The sequence below is a fragment of the Oryctolagus cuniculus genome, chromosome 14, assembly GCF_964237555.1.
Source record: "Oryctolagus cuniculus chromosome 14, mOryCun1.1, whole genome shotgun sequence".
In the NCBI taxonomy this organism is placed as follows: domain Eukaryota; kingdom Metazoa; phylum Chordata; class Mammalia; order Lagomorpha; family Leporidae; genus Oryctolagus; species Oryctolagus cuniculus.
The window spans coordinates 87,566,436-87,580,320 of record NC_091445.1 but is presented as its reverse complement, the minus strand read 5'-3'; the positions used below and the strand labels follow the sequence as shown (position 1 = coordinate 87,580,320).

The window sequence follows — 13,885 nt, the reverse complement described above, 5'->3', positions numbered from 1 at the left end:
CATCACGCGCCTATAACACACTCAAAGCTTCCAACAGAGGCGGCCAATTCTAGGTGTACCCAAGTCATGTGCAAAGACAAACGTCCAAGTTATTACTTGGGAAGTTGCAGAAAATACAGCTTGAGATCTCGTTACCCTCCTGCAGCACCTGCCCCTCCCACACAGCCAGCACTGAGACATACACTGTGCATTGTAACGACTGCTGAGATAAAAAGTGAACTGCCCATGAACAGAGCTAAGGTTACAGTCACTGCGGATGCTGGTCATCAACCTCAGGAACTAACACCTGAAGGGAACCAGTATGCACCGGACAAGGGCAGACTTGGAATTCCAAGTGACCTTGAACCCCTAGATTTTTAAGAACAAGGCAGGTCATAGCAACAGCAAGGGAAGATAGAGCAGGGGCAGGCCGAGGAAGGACAGCACCCAGGGAGGGGAAAGCTCAATTAACGAGGGCAGGAAGAGTTGGCACGCGGGGTGACCAGAGCAGAGCAAACCACAGTAACATCCGTGGTGACTCAGCCCAGGTGAGAACTCCAAGGAGCCAGCATCTCTCTCTCTCTCTCTCTCTCTCTCTCAGCCCTGATACGGTGAAGGTCAAACTGGACCCTGTCTCTTCCAAGGGCCCAGAGATATTTCACAGGAGCTGTAAGGTAACATGAGAAGCAACTAGAAAGCTTGATAAACAGAATTCTAAAGCGGCCGCTAATGGTCTTCCCCTAAATGAAGAATTCATATAAAGATCAAAGTAACCGACTTAAATTGCAAAAAGAGGAACTGCTTAAGGAAAGCAGTTGCTGGCTCTTAAAAGACCTGTTACTAAGAGACCCTTGGATCCTCCTTGTAAAGCTTTTTCCCTAAGGACAGGCTACGCAGGGAAATGTTTGGGAAAAGCCCTTTTATGGTTCTATTCTGCTGAAGAGAAGTTAGGAATATATATTTAAATGTAGGGCTTTTCTGGCCAGTGCCTGCACCACCGGCACCCCGGGGTCTAGTCCTGGTTGGGGTGCCGGATTCTGTCCCGGTTGCTCCTCTTCCAGGCCAGCTCTCTGCTGTGGCCCGGGAGTGCAGTGGAGGATGGCCCAAGTGCTTGGGCCCTGCACCCCATGGGAGACCAGGAAAAGCACCTGGCTCCTGCCATCGGATCAGTGCAGCGCCGGCCGTAGCAGCCATTTGGGGGGTGAACCAACGGACAAAGGAAGACTTCTCTCTCTCTCTAACTCTGCCTGTCAAAAAAATAAATAAAATAAAATAAAATGTAGGGTTTTTCAGCTAAAATTGACAAAGTGTACCTTTTCGGTTAACTGTACCCAGCGCTGGTGCCAGCACGCTGCGAGGGCTGCCACCCCAGGTCCTCACCAGATCCTCTGGGTCCCCACAGCGGGCTCGCGTGATCAGTCAGCCCCAGCAAGACCCACGGCCTAGGTAGGAGTCTGGCAAGTCGCCCTGGTTCTCAGCCCTGAAATCACTAAACCTAGAATGAGAAGAGTCTTTCCCTGTGTTGATCCACTATGACACAGCAACCATGCTTTCTTCTGTTGTATCCTAGAAAAGACAGCACCCTCCCAACCTCCCATCTGAGAGACGCTGGAAAGATGGACACTTTTGTTGTGCAGGGAAATGGACCCCTTTTCATCCTGAACCCCTGACCACCCAGCTCAGGGTCCCAGCCATCCCTGTTGGCTCAACCTCTGTACAAGGCAGCCATCCCAAATGGCAACTATGGCTTCAGTGTGGTCAGGGAGGCTCAGCCCATGCAAGCTTGGTCTGAAGCCATGAGCAGAAACAGAGGACACACTTCAGGAGGTGTGGCTGCCATACAGTCTAAGGTCACTCCCCATCCACTCGAGGGGTGCGTCCAGTCCCCACAAGCACCTGATGCGCTCAGTGTCCCCCAGGGTGCACAGCAGTCTTAGAAAGCAGGTCATGCCGTTGGGTAAGCCTGGCACAGCCGTGCTCCGGGACAGGGATACCTGGACCTAGTGGGAATGTGCTGAAAGCTGGATCTCAAAGCTGGCATGATCCTACACTGATGGTGAGTCCTCCCCCGTTATGTCCAAACCAAGTCAAAGGTTTACTCGACAGAGGACTTGACAGGTCTCACAAACAGTGGGCATAAAAACAGTCCAACTACTTTACAGCTGCTTAATCACAAGGTGAGATTCTGGGCCACACCTCTCACCTAGGAAACTGCCACATTGCCTCCATAAACATCAGCTCACGATGAACTTAGGATCAATGGCCTTTTCTTTTCAGGTCCATTTTGTCCTTAAAAAATTTAGCAGGGGGCTGGCATGGTGGGGTAGTGGGTAAAGCCTATGATGCCAGCATCTTATATGGGCACCGGTTCTTGTCCTGGCTGCTCCACTTCTGATCCAGCTCCCTGCTAATGGCCTGGGAAAGCAGTGGAAGATGGCCCTACTGCTTGGGTCCCTGCTACCCACAAGAGACCTGGAAGAAGCTTCTGATCCTGGCTTCTGCCTGGCCCAGCCCTAGCCCTTGCAGCCATCTGGGGAGTGAACCACAGGATAGAAGATCTTCCTATGTCTCTCCCTCTCTCTCTAACTCTTACAAGTAAATTAATAAATCTTTAAATAATAATAATAGCTTCCAGAAACAAGTTACAAAATCAAATAACTAGTTGAAATTAAGATTTTCACCAATATACTCAAAAAAATAAAAATTCTTGTAACAACTTCCAGTGTTACAACTTCCAGCATTAAAAGCAATTCAAAAACTCCTAGAAATAAAGTGGGAAAATCAGCTAAACAAGGCTAAAACATAATGACTACACTTGTAAATCGTGAGTTTTGCATATATGACTTTTAGGATTTATTTATTCATTTGAAAGGCAGTGTTAGAGACAGACAGACAGAGACAGAGAGAGGTCTTCCATCCACTGGTTCACTCCCCAAATGGCTGCAATAGCCAGGGTTGGGCCAGGCCAAAGCCAAGAGCTTCATCCTGATCTCCTGTGTGGGTGCAGGGGTCCAAGTACTTTGGCCATGTTCTACTGCTCTTTTCCAGGCACATGAACAGGGAGCTTGATTAAAAGTAGAGCAGAGGCCAGTGCTGTGGCATAGTGGGTAAAGCCACCACCTGCAGTGTTGGCCTCCCATATGGGCGCCGGTTCAAGACCCAGCTGCTCCATTTCTGATCCAGCTCTCTGCTATGGCCTGGGAAAGCAGTAGAAGATGGCCCAAATCCTTGGGCCCCTGTACCTATGTGGGAGACCCAGAAGAAGCTCCTAGCTCCTGGCTTCAGATGGGTGCAGATCCAGCAATTGAGGCCAACTGGAGAGTGAACCAGTGGATGGAAGACACCTCTCTCTCTGCCTCTCCTTCTCTCCGTGTGTGTAACTCTGACTCTCAAATAAATAAATAAAATCTTAAAAACAAAAAGTAGTAGTAGTGGTGGTGGAGCAGCCAGGACTCAAGCCGCCAAGTGACGGCTTAACCTGCTGTGCCACATGCAGCCCTTGACTGACTGATTTGAAAGGCAGAGCAACACAAGGAGAGGGAGAGACAGAGCGAAGACCTTCCATCCACTGGTTCGCTCCTCAAATACCTGCAGTAACTGAGGTTGGGCCAGACCAAAGCCAGGAGCCAGGATCTCCATCTAGGTCTCCCAGGTGGGTGGCAGGGACCCAGGTACCACAGCCATCATCGGCTGCCCCTCAAGGTGCTCATTCGCAGGAAGCTGGATCGGAAGCAGAGGCAGGAGTCACTCCAGGCACTCTGATATGGGTTGCAGAAGCCCCGCTCAGCAGCTTAACCCACTGTGCCGCAACCCCAGTCCCTCCTACTTCTTAAAGATCAAGTGTGCTTTTAAATGCCACTCTGGCAGCAGAGCTAATGGAGAAACTCTTATCTTGTAGGGTTAGCTGAGGAGTATAAGAGCAGCTTTCCTTTAAATCTGATTAATAGCTCTAGATTCATGACAATTTTGTAATTTAATTTTTACATCTCCAAATGAGGCAATTAGTTATGACTCTGGTGTGCTGACTTAGAGATTTCTCTATACACATTTCATATACTTCCAAAAGTATACGTAGCTATAACAGTAATAATAACAGTAGCTATTAATGGCTAACTTCTTTTGAGTGCAGATTAAGTTCTGAGAACAGTACCCAGCATAATAAACACACAACTGAGCTAATCCTGTACCTGCCCTAGGAGGTAAGTACTGTTATTATCCCCATTTCACTGACAAGGCTTAGAGAGGACACAAAGTTAGCACCAGGACCCAGATTTTAATCTAGATGACCTGACCACAGAGTTCACGCTTTTTAACCTCTATGCTTGGTGATGGAATCAGACATTTCAGTAGAAAGTGCTTCCCCCAAGACCAATCAAAGGACATGGTCACAGAACGTCAGGCTGTTTCCATGAAAGGACTACTGCATTCAACCACTAGCAGCCAGAGAGGGGCCAGGGTACTCCTCCCCACCTCCTCTCTTATGCTATCGATGGTTCCCAGCAGAAAAAAATTCTCTAGAAAGCATAGCAGGCAACTAAATTTGTCTCCATTAAAAATCACTCTACAAATGTTTTATTTCTTATAAGCTATGACCTTCCTCCAACTCTTTTACATCTCTTATCCTTTAGAATTTCCCACATTATCTTTGTAGAATTCTTGTGACCGCATGTACAGCTATTCTTTTGATAAAGAAGCATGTCTCACCCCACATCCATTTGTTTTTTGCTGTTCTTCCAGAAGAACCTCTAAAATCCTAGAGGCCAGCATCGTGCCCTATGATCATCATTCATTCATCTTATTTGAAAGGCAGAGAGGCAGAGACAGAAAAACAGATCTTCCATCCACTGGTTCACTCCCAAAATGCCTGCAACAGCTGGGGCTGGACCAGACCAGAGTCCAAAGTCCAGAATTCCCTCCAGGTCTCCCTTGTGGGTGCCAGGGACCCAAGTCCTTGAGTCAACACCTGCTGCCTCCCAGGGGGCACATTACCAGGAAGCTGGAACTGGTAGCAAAGGCAGGACTTGAACTCAGGTCCTCAGGTACAGGATGTGGGCATTCCAAGCACGGTCTTCATCATTACACCAAACACCCGCCCCTGGTGCCCTTTTAACCTCCCCCAGGAGCTCAGGATGGTCAGCGAGCACCAGGTGCTATCTAAAGCCCATCAAGTGCTTGCTCTCTGCAGCACTTTTAAACAGGGAAAGGGATCCTTCTAAGTCTTCTCCCCACCTCTTCTACTCCAGTCCCTCAAAAAATCATTAGCCTTACTCCTTCCAGGAACAGTGAGGTTAAAACAGAAATCTCTCCACTTAGATCACTGACAAAGCAATGGTTACATTTTATATGCGCAACTAATTAGACATGTGACTGGCAACTAGCTCTCAGGGCAACTTTTCAACCCTGACTTTTAGCCAAATGTGCATGTTTAAAACATATACACGCTGCTACACCCACAGTCACGATGCATATATACAATATATAAATATTCACGTTCCTTCAGAGCAATCCATGCACCTGATTTCCAAACACATTTAATTGAGCCTACTGTTGCTTCAAATGAAATTTCTACTTAATTGGTAACTGTGTGTGAGTTATTAACTAGTGCTCTTTGAGACTAGCACAGAAGGAAAGAGGCTCCTGGTATAGCTGGAAGAGCTGACTACCTCCCCCCCCCCCCCCGCGGGTTGTGCAACAGGCTCCTCCCCTTCGCTTCAATTCCACCGGCGGCCTGTGCATGTCACGGGCAGGTGGGCTTGGACAGCCATGCAGGCACGGGACCCTTAGATCTGTGTGGCCCATCTGGACATGAAGATGTCGAGACAGGCTCCACAGAGCATCCACGGCTTCAGTTCTCAGTAGATGGGTGGAACAGAAACCACTGACTTCCTTCAACTTCTCCTCACCCTTTCAGGCCACCTGCACATACCTGCAGGTGTTCAGGTATGCACAGCAGCTCAGGGAAATATGCCCCAGGGGTCCCAGCGTCTCCTCTGGAACACGGAGCCATTGGCCCTGATGCCAGCTAACAGCCCTGAAGGCTGGTCGACAGAGAGTACAAGACAGCGCACACAGGCACAGCGGGCAGAGACAGATGCTGACTGTACCAGGTCAGGCACCAGCTGCCAGGTTAATCTGGGGACCATCACAACATGTACCTCTTAACTACAGGTGGTCATCAGCCAGCCCAAAGCATCTTACAGTCCAAAGAACCAGAATAATGGTCAAAGAAAAGGAACTGCAAAGGGGCATCCAAAGACCAGTCCTTCATGGTTTTCTTGCTTCAACCTAAGGGAGGCCCGAGGGCTAACTTCCCTATTCTAAGACTGGAGGTAGGTTAAGGAGTTTAATATTTGCATGGCCGTAAAAATGATCCTGATATGGCCATGGACAAAGAAGCTGGTGTCTAGGGACAGTGAGCAGCTACCCATGGATCAGAAGAAAGCTCCAGCACTAACACCTGGCATCTTGTTTTTGGGTTGAGGGAAGCCTTGGCGGGAGAGCTCTCCTCTAGTGGGCCCTCAGTTACTCCAAGGCATCTGCATCCCTTCCTCTGCCCTCTGCTCCGCCCAGGGCTCCCTTTTAGCACCAGCCAAGAGGAGAGACCAAGGATAACCTCAAGTACAACAAGCAACCCTGTCAGAGGAATCCAAAACCACAAGGTGTCCTTGGCTTAGGCGGTTATTCGTCCCTTGCTTCTTTCACCTCTTCAGAGAAGAAGGTCATTGCCAATGGCACTCTCTCTAGGCAGCAACACTCAGTCCCTCCTTGGTCTTAGCCAGGCACCATCCTAAGTGGTTTTAGTTTAGGCATTATCTAATTCAACAACTCCAAGAGACAGGCACTCCCCATGTCCCATTTTCCCAGTTACAGCACTCACAGAACCAGACGTCTGGAATTCAGAGGTCTGATGCTAGAGCCCCGGTTAAACCCACCTCTATTTTCAGCTTATCTCCTGATGCAAGTCACTGTCATCAGCAATGGACACAGCATCCCCCACGTGTGAAAACGTTGCATGTCTAGGGGAGGCCTCACATTGTCCTTGCGGAAGCCACAAACATTAAGAAAGCAGCTAAACCATCCCTGGGATTCATGAAACTATGGATGACAATAACCTCAGCACCAACCACAATGTAGGCACCAAGTGCTCAAGGCCAGGCAGGTCGCAGCACATGCTGATCCATTTCTGGGATGTTTGCTCCCAGCTCTGACCTGAGGGGCAGCTTTGCAGCTTTGATCCGTGAGAAGATTCACTGTTGCGAGTGGGGCAGCAGGTGTGTCCAACCTGGATGCCTTCACATGGCTCGAGGAACAGGTGTGTTGATCATCCAGAGGCAAGCCTGGACACCTGTCTACACATTTAAACCACACACACACACACACACACACACACACACACCAGGCTGTCCAGTCCCCCAGCCTATTCCCGGGGAAACAGTCCCCTAAACGGATGCCCCAGTCATCATCAACCAGCCCCGCAAATGATACCCAACTCAATGTAGGATGAGAAAGCAGCTCACAGACCTCCAGTAGCATCTAGCACACATCAGCGTGACAGGCACCTGGGCAAGCTAGTTTGTTTCACCCGCTCCTTCCAGACCCAAGATGCTGATCCAGTCATTCTGCAGTGGACCCCAGGTGAGTTCCTGCAGAGGAGGTTCCCACACCCTCAGTCCACACTGACCCAAGTCATCCCTGGCCAGCAACAGAGGGAGCAATTCTAGAAGAGGCGCCGGGAGACCTGGATTCCAGCCGTGACTTGAACTTGTATGCTACAGGTCCTGGGGCAAATTATTTCATCACCTTGGGTCTCTTCCGTTTGTGCTAAGTGAGGAGAGTGCACGTGATTTTTTTTTTTTTAAGATTTTACTTATTTGAGAGGTAGAGTGAGAGCGAGAGCGAGAGGTCTTCCATCTGCTGGTTCACTCCCCCAGATGGCTGCAATGACCAGAGCTGAACTGATCTGAATCCAGGAGCTTCTTCCGGGTCTCCCATGTGGGTTCAAGGGCCCAAGCACCTGAACCATTCCCTACTGCTTTCCCAGGCCAGAGCAGAGAGCTGGGTTGGAAGAGGAGCAGCCAGGACTTGAACCAGCACCCATATGGGGTTCTGGCGCTGCAAGTGGAGACTTCGCCCACTACGCCACAGCGCCGGCCCCAGTGCACATGCTCCTGAAGGGCCTCCCCTAGCTCTGAAATACTGTGAAAAGTGCTCTTGATAACCACCACACAGCCCCATGTATTTGTGCTTCACAAAAACTCCCAAGGTGGGCACCTCGTTAGAAGTCACACTGGGCTGGATTCGGGAGCATAACCTGCCGTTGGTCCCCTTGTGGGCCAAGCACACACCATCGCGTCTGCGAGGTCAGAGGCGCCGGCTGCTGCCCAGAGGTTGTCGGCCGCCGTCCCAGGTGGCAGGCAGCCCGTGCCTTGAGCTCCTCCTCACACTGAGCGGCGTGCCTTCACGTGCTCTTGCTGTTCATCAAGGTGACTCTGTAGAGAAAGCGCCAGAAAGATCTTGCCAGCAACAAGAACTTCGATCAAAGACACCAGGACACTGCTGCTGCCTTGCACTTTCTTCGGCTTCAGGTTTGCTTTTGGTAAGGAGCTGGGGGTGGGGGGGTTGCCACAGAGGATGCAAGAAAACCTCCCTCACCCCTCAGCGTGGGCGGAACAGCACAAAGAACCGTCTTCCCCCTTCCCCAGAAGGCGAGCACTTGTTCACTGTTCTCTGTGAAATCACGGCTTGTTTGTTCAGTAAATAAAGCGTCTGATTTAATAGGGGATTTAAAGAAGCTAGAGGGGAAAGGCCCTGCCCTAAACTAAGATCTGTGGTTAGCACCGACTCTGAGTGAGAAGTTGAATTGACATTCTCATTCCCTCTTTAATTACGCAGGGAGGGGAGCACCGCGGCCAGCGCCGAGGGGACTGTCAATGAGGTTAGCAGGGGCCCTGGAGGACAAAGGAAGTCAGAGAGAGACAATGAATGACGGCACAAATACACGGTTGGCAACTGCTACCTGGCTCTTCCCTTATTTTCTTCTAAGACAACCAAATAAATTAGATTACAAACCAGTGAATCCTATCCACAAGAAAGTCAACAGTTCTGCCTCAATTTAGTGGCTCCTTCCAGGATGAAAGGGGCAGGCAGTAGGGCACTGAGAGGGACCCTGGTGCAAACAAAGAGCACCCCCGCCTGCCTCCAGCTCCCCCTCCGTGTCAGGTGCACTACCTCAGACTGATGCCCGAAGTCCATGCCAGCAACTGAAATGGAGTTCTTTCTTAAAGATACAGACTTCTTGGGGCCGGTGCTGTGGTGTAGCAGGTAAAACCACTACCTGCCGTGCTGGAATCCCATATGGGCACCGGTTCAACTCCCAGCTGCTCCATTTCTGGTCCAGCTCTCTGCTAAACCCTGGAAAAGCAGCATGGCCCAAGTCTTTGGGTCCCTGCACCCACGTGGGAGACCTGGAAGAAGCTCCAGGATCCTGGCTTCATTGCAGCTCCTCTCTGGCCGTTGCGGCCATCTGGGGAGTGAACCAGAGGATGGAAGACCTCTGTTCCTCTCTCTGCCTCTCTGTAATTCTGCCTTTCAAATTAATAAATCATCTTTTTTATTTGACAGAGTTAGACAGTGAGAGAGAGAGAGAGAGAGAGAGAAAGGTCTTCCATCCATTGGTTCACTCCCCAAATGGCCGCTATGGCCGGAGCTGCGCCAATCCAAAGCCAGGAGCCAGGTGCTTCCTCCTGGTCTCCCACGCAGGTGCAGGGACCCAAGCACTTGGGCCATCCTCCACTGCACTCCCGGGCCACAGCAGAGAGCTGGACTGGAAGAGGAGCAACCGGGACTAGAACCTAGAACCCAGAACCCATATGGGATGCCAGCACTGCAGGTGGAGGATAAACCAAGTGAGCCACGACTCCAATAAATAAATATTTTTAAAAATATAAACTTTCCTCAAGGTGCCCATGGCCTGTCTGTACCCAACGAGGACCTGAGGAGCAACTCCCAGAGTTGGTAAATTTATGTGTACGCAGTAGGAAAATAATATGTAGTAATATTAAGTGCAGCAGCAAGAAAAACGTCTACCCAAGCTTAGTGACTCAGAATATGGGTTTGGAGCACCGTGGGTTCCACCATCAGCCTCATGACAATGGTCAAGGTTAGCCACAAATGATAGCCCTGCACACACCAGGCCCAGCACTAGCTGCAGAGTATACACAGCAAGACAGATCAAGATGTTGGTGGAAAACATGTATTATGAATAAGCTATGCAGGGATTTCAAATTTCATTTGTACCCAAATTATTTTTTAAAAAAGATTTATTTATTTGAAAGTCAGAGTTACACAGAGGGAGAGGGAGAGAGGGAGAGAGGGAGAGAGAGGGAAAGGAGGAGAGGGGGAGAGGTCTTCCACCCGCTGGTTCACTCCCCAGATGGCTTCAAGGGCCAGAGCTGTGCCAATCCAAAGCCAGGAGCCAGGAGCTTCTTCTGGGTCTCCCACGCAGGTGCAGGTACCCAAGGACTTAGGCCATCTTCTACTGCTTTCCCAGGCCACAGCAGAGAGCTGGATTGGAAGTGGAGCAGCCAGGACTCAAACCAGCGCCCATATGGGATGCCGGCACTGCAGGCAGCCGCTTTACCCACTACGCCCCAGTGCCAGCCCCTTCCTCCTAAATTACTTTTAACTCCACTTTCCCACCAAGTCCCCCATATGCCCAGAGGCAGAGTTAACTGCAGCCCCAACACTGGAAAGCCTGCAACCCCACCGGGAAGCCTTGCAACCTTGCATCTCCTGGGGATCACTGAAACTGTGTCACTGTGGAGGTGCGCCACACAGCAGGGCCACCCCAGAATGTCCACGTGTAGCAGACGCAATGCCAGTGAAGCAAGAGGGATAAGAGGGTGGGGCCCTTAGAAAGGGAAATCCTCACAGCTCTCCTCCCCAGCGCGTCTACACGTGCCATCCTCTCTTCCCAGCCAGGAAATCAGACGACAACGCAAACAGAGGCTGCTCCACACCCAGCTCTGCCGCCAGCACAGGGGTCCCCCTGAATCCTCTGTCTGAACACAAGGTGCCCTTGATCCCCCCCAGCAGCCCAGGAGGTGTCCCCACCCGACCAATCACGACGCCAGGTCAAGTCCACCTTCCAAGTACGCTTTAGATCTGGCCCCTCCTCCCCAGCTCCCACTACAGCTTTACCTCCTGCCTTCATCCCTGGAGTGAGCCATCACAATACCCCTCCCCCCATTTCCTTCTGACTTCATGGTCAGAGGAGTCTTTCTCCCCGCACCCACAGCTTTATTGAGGTGTAACTGAAAAAATGAAAAGGTATGCATAGCGTAGAAGGTGATGTTTTGATCTATACGGATGTGTTGCACAATGATTAAATCAAGCTAATGACCCTATCCATCATCTCACACGCTTGTCATTTTTTGTGGTGAGGACATTTCAGATCTACTTAGCAGTTTCAAGTACACGTTATAATGAACTATAGTGAACACCTGCCCAACAGAGCCTTAGGACCTACTAATCCTAACCAACTTGATATCCTCCGACCCACGCCTCCCGCCCAGCCCAGCTCAGCCCAGCCCAGCTCTGGTAACCACCATTCCGCTTCTGCCGATTGCCCACCTAAGTGAGATCACGCAGTCTTTGTCTTTCTGTGCTGGCTCATTTGCTCAGCACACAGTCCTCCAGCTTCACCCATGTGGTCACAAATGAGGGTCAGAATCGTCCTCTAAAGCTCCCAGCTGCTCCCTGGCACTCCCCAGTTCTCCAGTTTGCTCACTCTCGGTGGGCCTTCACACTCAGGCACACCTGGCCCCACCTCCAGAGACTTGCATCTTTGTGGGGAGGGGGAGCGATTGGTTCCAGGAATCTGCATTTCCAGCAAGTTCAGGCAGTTCTGACAAGAGCCCACAGCAAGGACGACACCCTGAAGAACAAACTGCGGGCTTTCCCCTCCAGCTCCACACCACACCTGCTCCCTAACCCTCAGCAGCTGCCATTCGCGTCTCTCTATGGAGTCCCCCTGCCCTAAGCACACCTGGTTAATTGCTACCTAGCTGCCCAAACATCAATCCCTTGGGAATACCGCCCTAGACACACACCTTGCTCTGGGCATCTGCAGCTCCCTTGGCTTGAGATTTTCTCTCTCTCTCCTATTATTCTCACAGTTGCAGGTGAGAGCCTTCTGGTTTAATCACCACTGTTATCCTGACCCACAGTAGGCATACAACACATGGCATCCACCTGCTTTGGAATAGACAAACGCATACACTTTGAGCTGGAGAGCGGGCAGTGTCGGCCTTGGGACAGTCTTCGACTGTTCCGGAACAAAGAGAGTAGAGAATGAGGAAGAGAAACGGAAAGGCAGGGGAACCAGTCCAGAGCCCAGCCCTACCTTCTCCAACACAGCTCCCACAGACAGTTCCAGCAGCGGGGACCTGGGGATCCTTTCCTAGGCTATCATTTTCCAATCACACTGCAGGCTGACTGCTTCTCTGCTGATCTCTCCCACTAAATACCGTTGCTGGGGATGACCCACGCACTTGTTTGCACCATAAAGGCCAAAAATCTTGAAAACACCACTTACATAACTTTGCATTTCCTAGCTGGGTCCTTTATGCTATGATCCTCCTCGGCTGCAATCATGCAGGAGGCACTCAATAAATGTTCATGAAGGAAGACTGCGGTCAACTCAGGCTACAGAGCTGCATGTGTGAGTACCAAACCCCGAAACCCACCCCTCTACTAAATAACCTTCAGAAAGGAGATGTTTCGTGAGCAAACCCCTCAGCCCGACTCCCAGTACCGAATGATGAATCAATGTGTAATTTTCTTGACAGAGCCATTATTTTGCAACTTGTTTGTGTTTTTTAAGTGTGAGAGACTTCCCTAGGTCTCTGGCAAGTTAAACTCCCATAACAATTACCTTTATAATTTACTTGATCAGCAAGGCATGTCTAACATACTACCATCTTAAGGCTGAAAATAAGGTGAAAGTAAAAAAAATTTTTTTTTTTGACAGGCAGAGTGGACAGTGAGAGTGAGAGAGAGACAGAGAGACAGAGAGACAGAGAGACAGAGAGACAGAGAGAAAGGTCTTCCTTTTTGCCATTGGTTCACCCTCCAATGGCTGCCGCGGCCGGTGCGCTGCGGCTGGTGCACCGCGCTGATCCGATGGCAGGAGCCAGGTGCTTCTCCTGGTCTCCCATGGGGTGCAGGGCCCAAGGACTTGGGCCATCCTCCACTGCACTCCCTGGCCATAGCAGAGAGCTGGCCTGGAAGAGGGGCAACCGGGACAGAATCCAGCGCCCCGACCGGGACTAGAACCCAGTGTGCCAGCGCTGCAAGGCGGAGGATTAGCCTAGTGAGCCGCGGTGCTGGCCCGAAAGTAAAATCTAACATGTAAACTATGCAGCTGTTCAAGAGTGGCCAATGAGTGTTCCGAAAGCCTGGCGCCAGTGAGAGCAAGACTTCTTCTCCCCAAGTGCTCTGCTGGCTGGTTTATGATCCCATCTTTTCAAATCAAATATTTATCGTCTCATGTTGCTCTTTATTAAGCCCTTCCTTCCAGCTTAATGATGAATTAATATTCCCAGCTCCGAACGCTGTTCTGAGCTTTTCACTAAAACTCGGGCAGATATTAAAACTTTCAACAGCCTCCTGAGCTAAAGGGCTTCGGGAAACTTCAACGTTCAGGGAGACCCAACAATCCCTTGTGAGAAATGTTGAATCTCCCCAGCAGCCCAGCTGGTCCCAGCTAGTGGTCACAGGCCAGTCCAACACCATTTCCCTGCAAGGCACAGCTCGCTCTTGGGGTCGGAAGCCTTGTTCCCTCTATGGCGACACCACGCGGCCGCGGCTCCCCCAGACACCTGCTGGGTTCCTGGGCAGCAAGCAC

The 13,885-nt window shown here is 50.6% G+C and overlaps 1 protein-coding gene across 7 annotated transcripts in view; it reads right to left on the bottom strand.

Moving 5' to 3' along the window:
• Nucleotides 1–13,885, bottom strand: part of MAST4 (microtubule associated serine/threonine kinase family member 4) — a 623,219-nt gene that overhangs the window by 517,850 nt on the left and 91,484 nt on the right. The gene's annotated exons all lie outside the window — the stretch shown is intronic.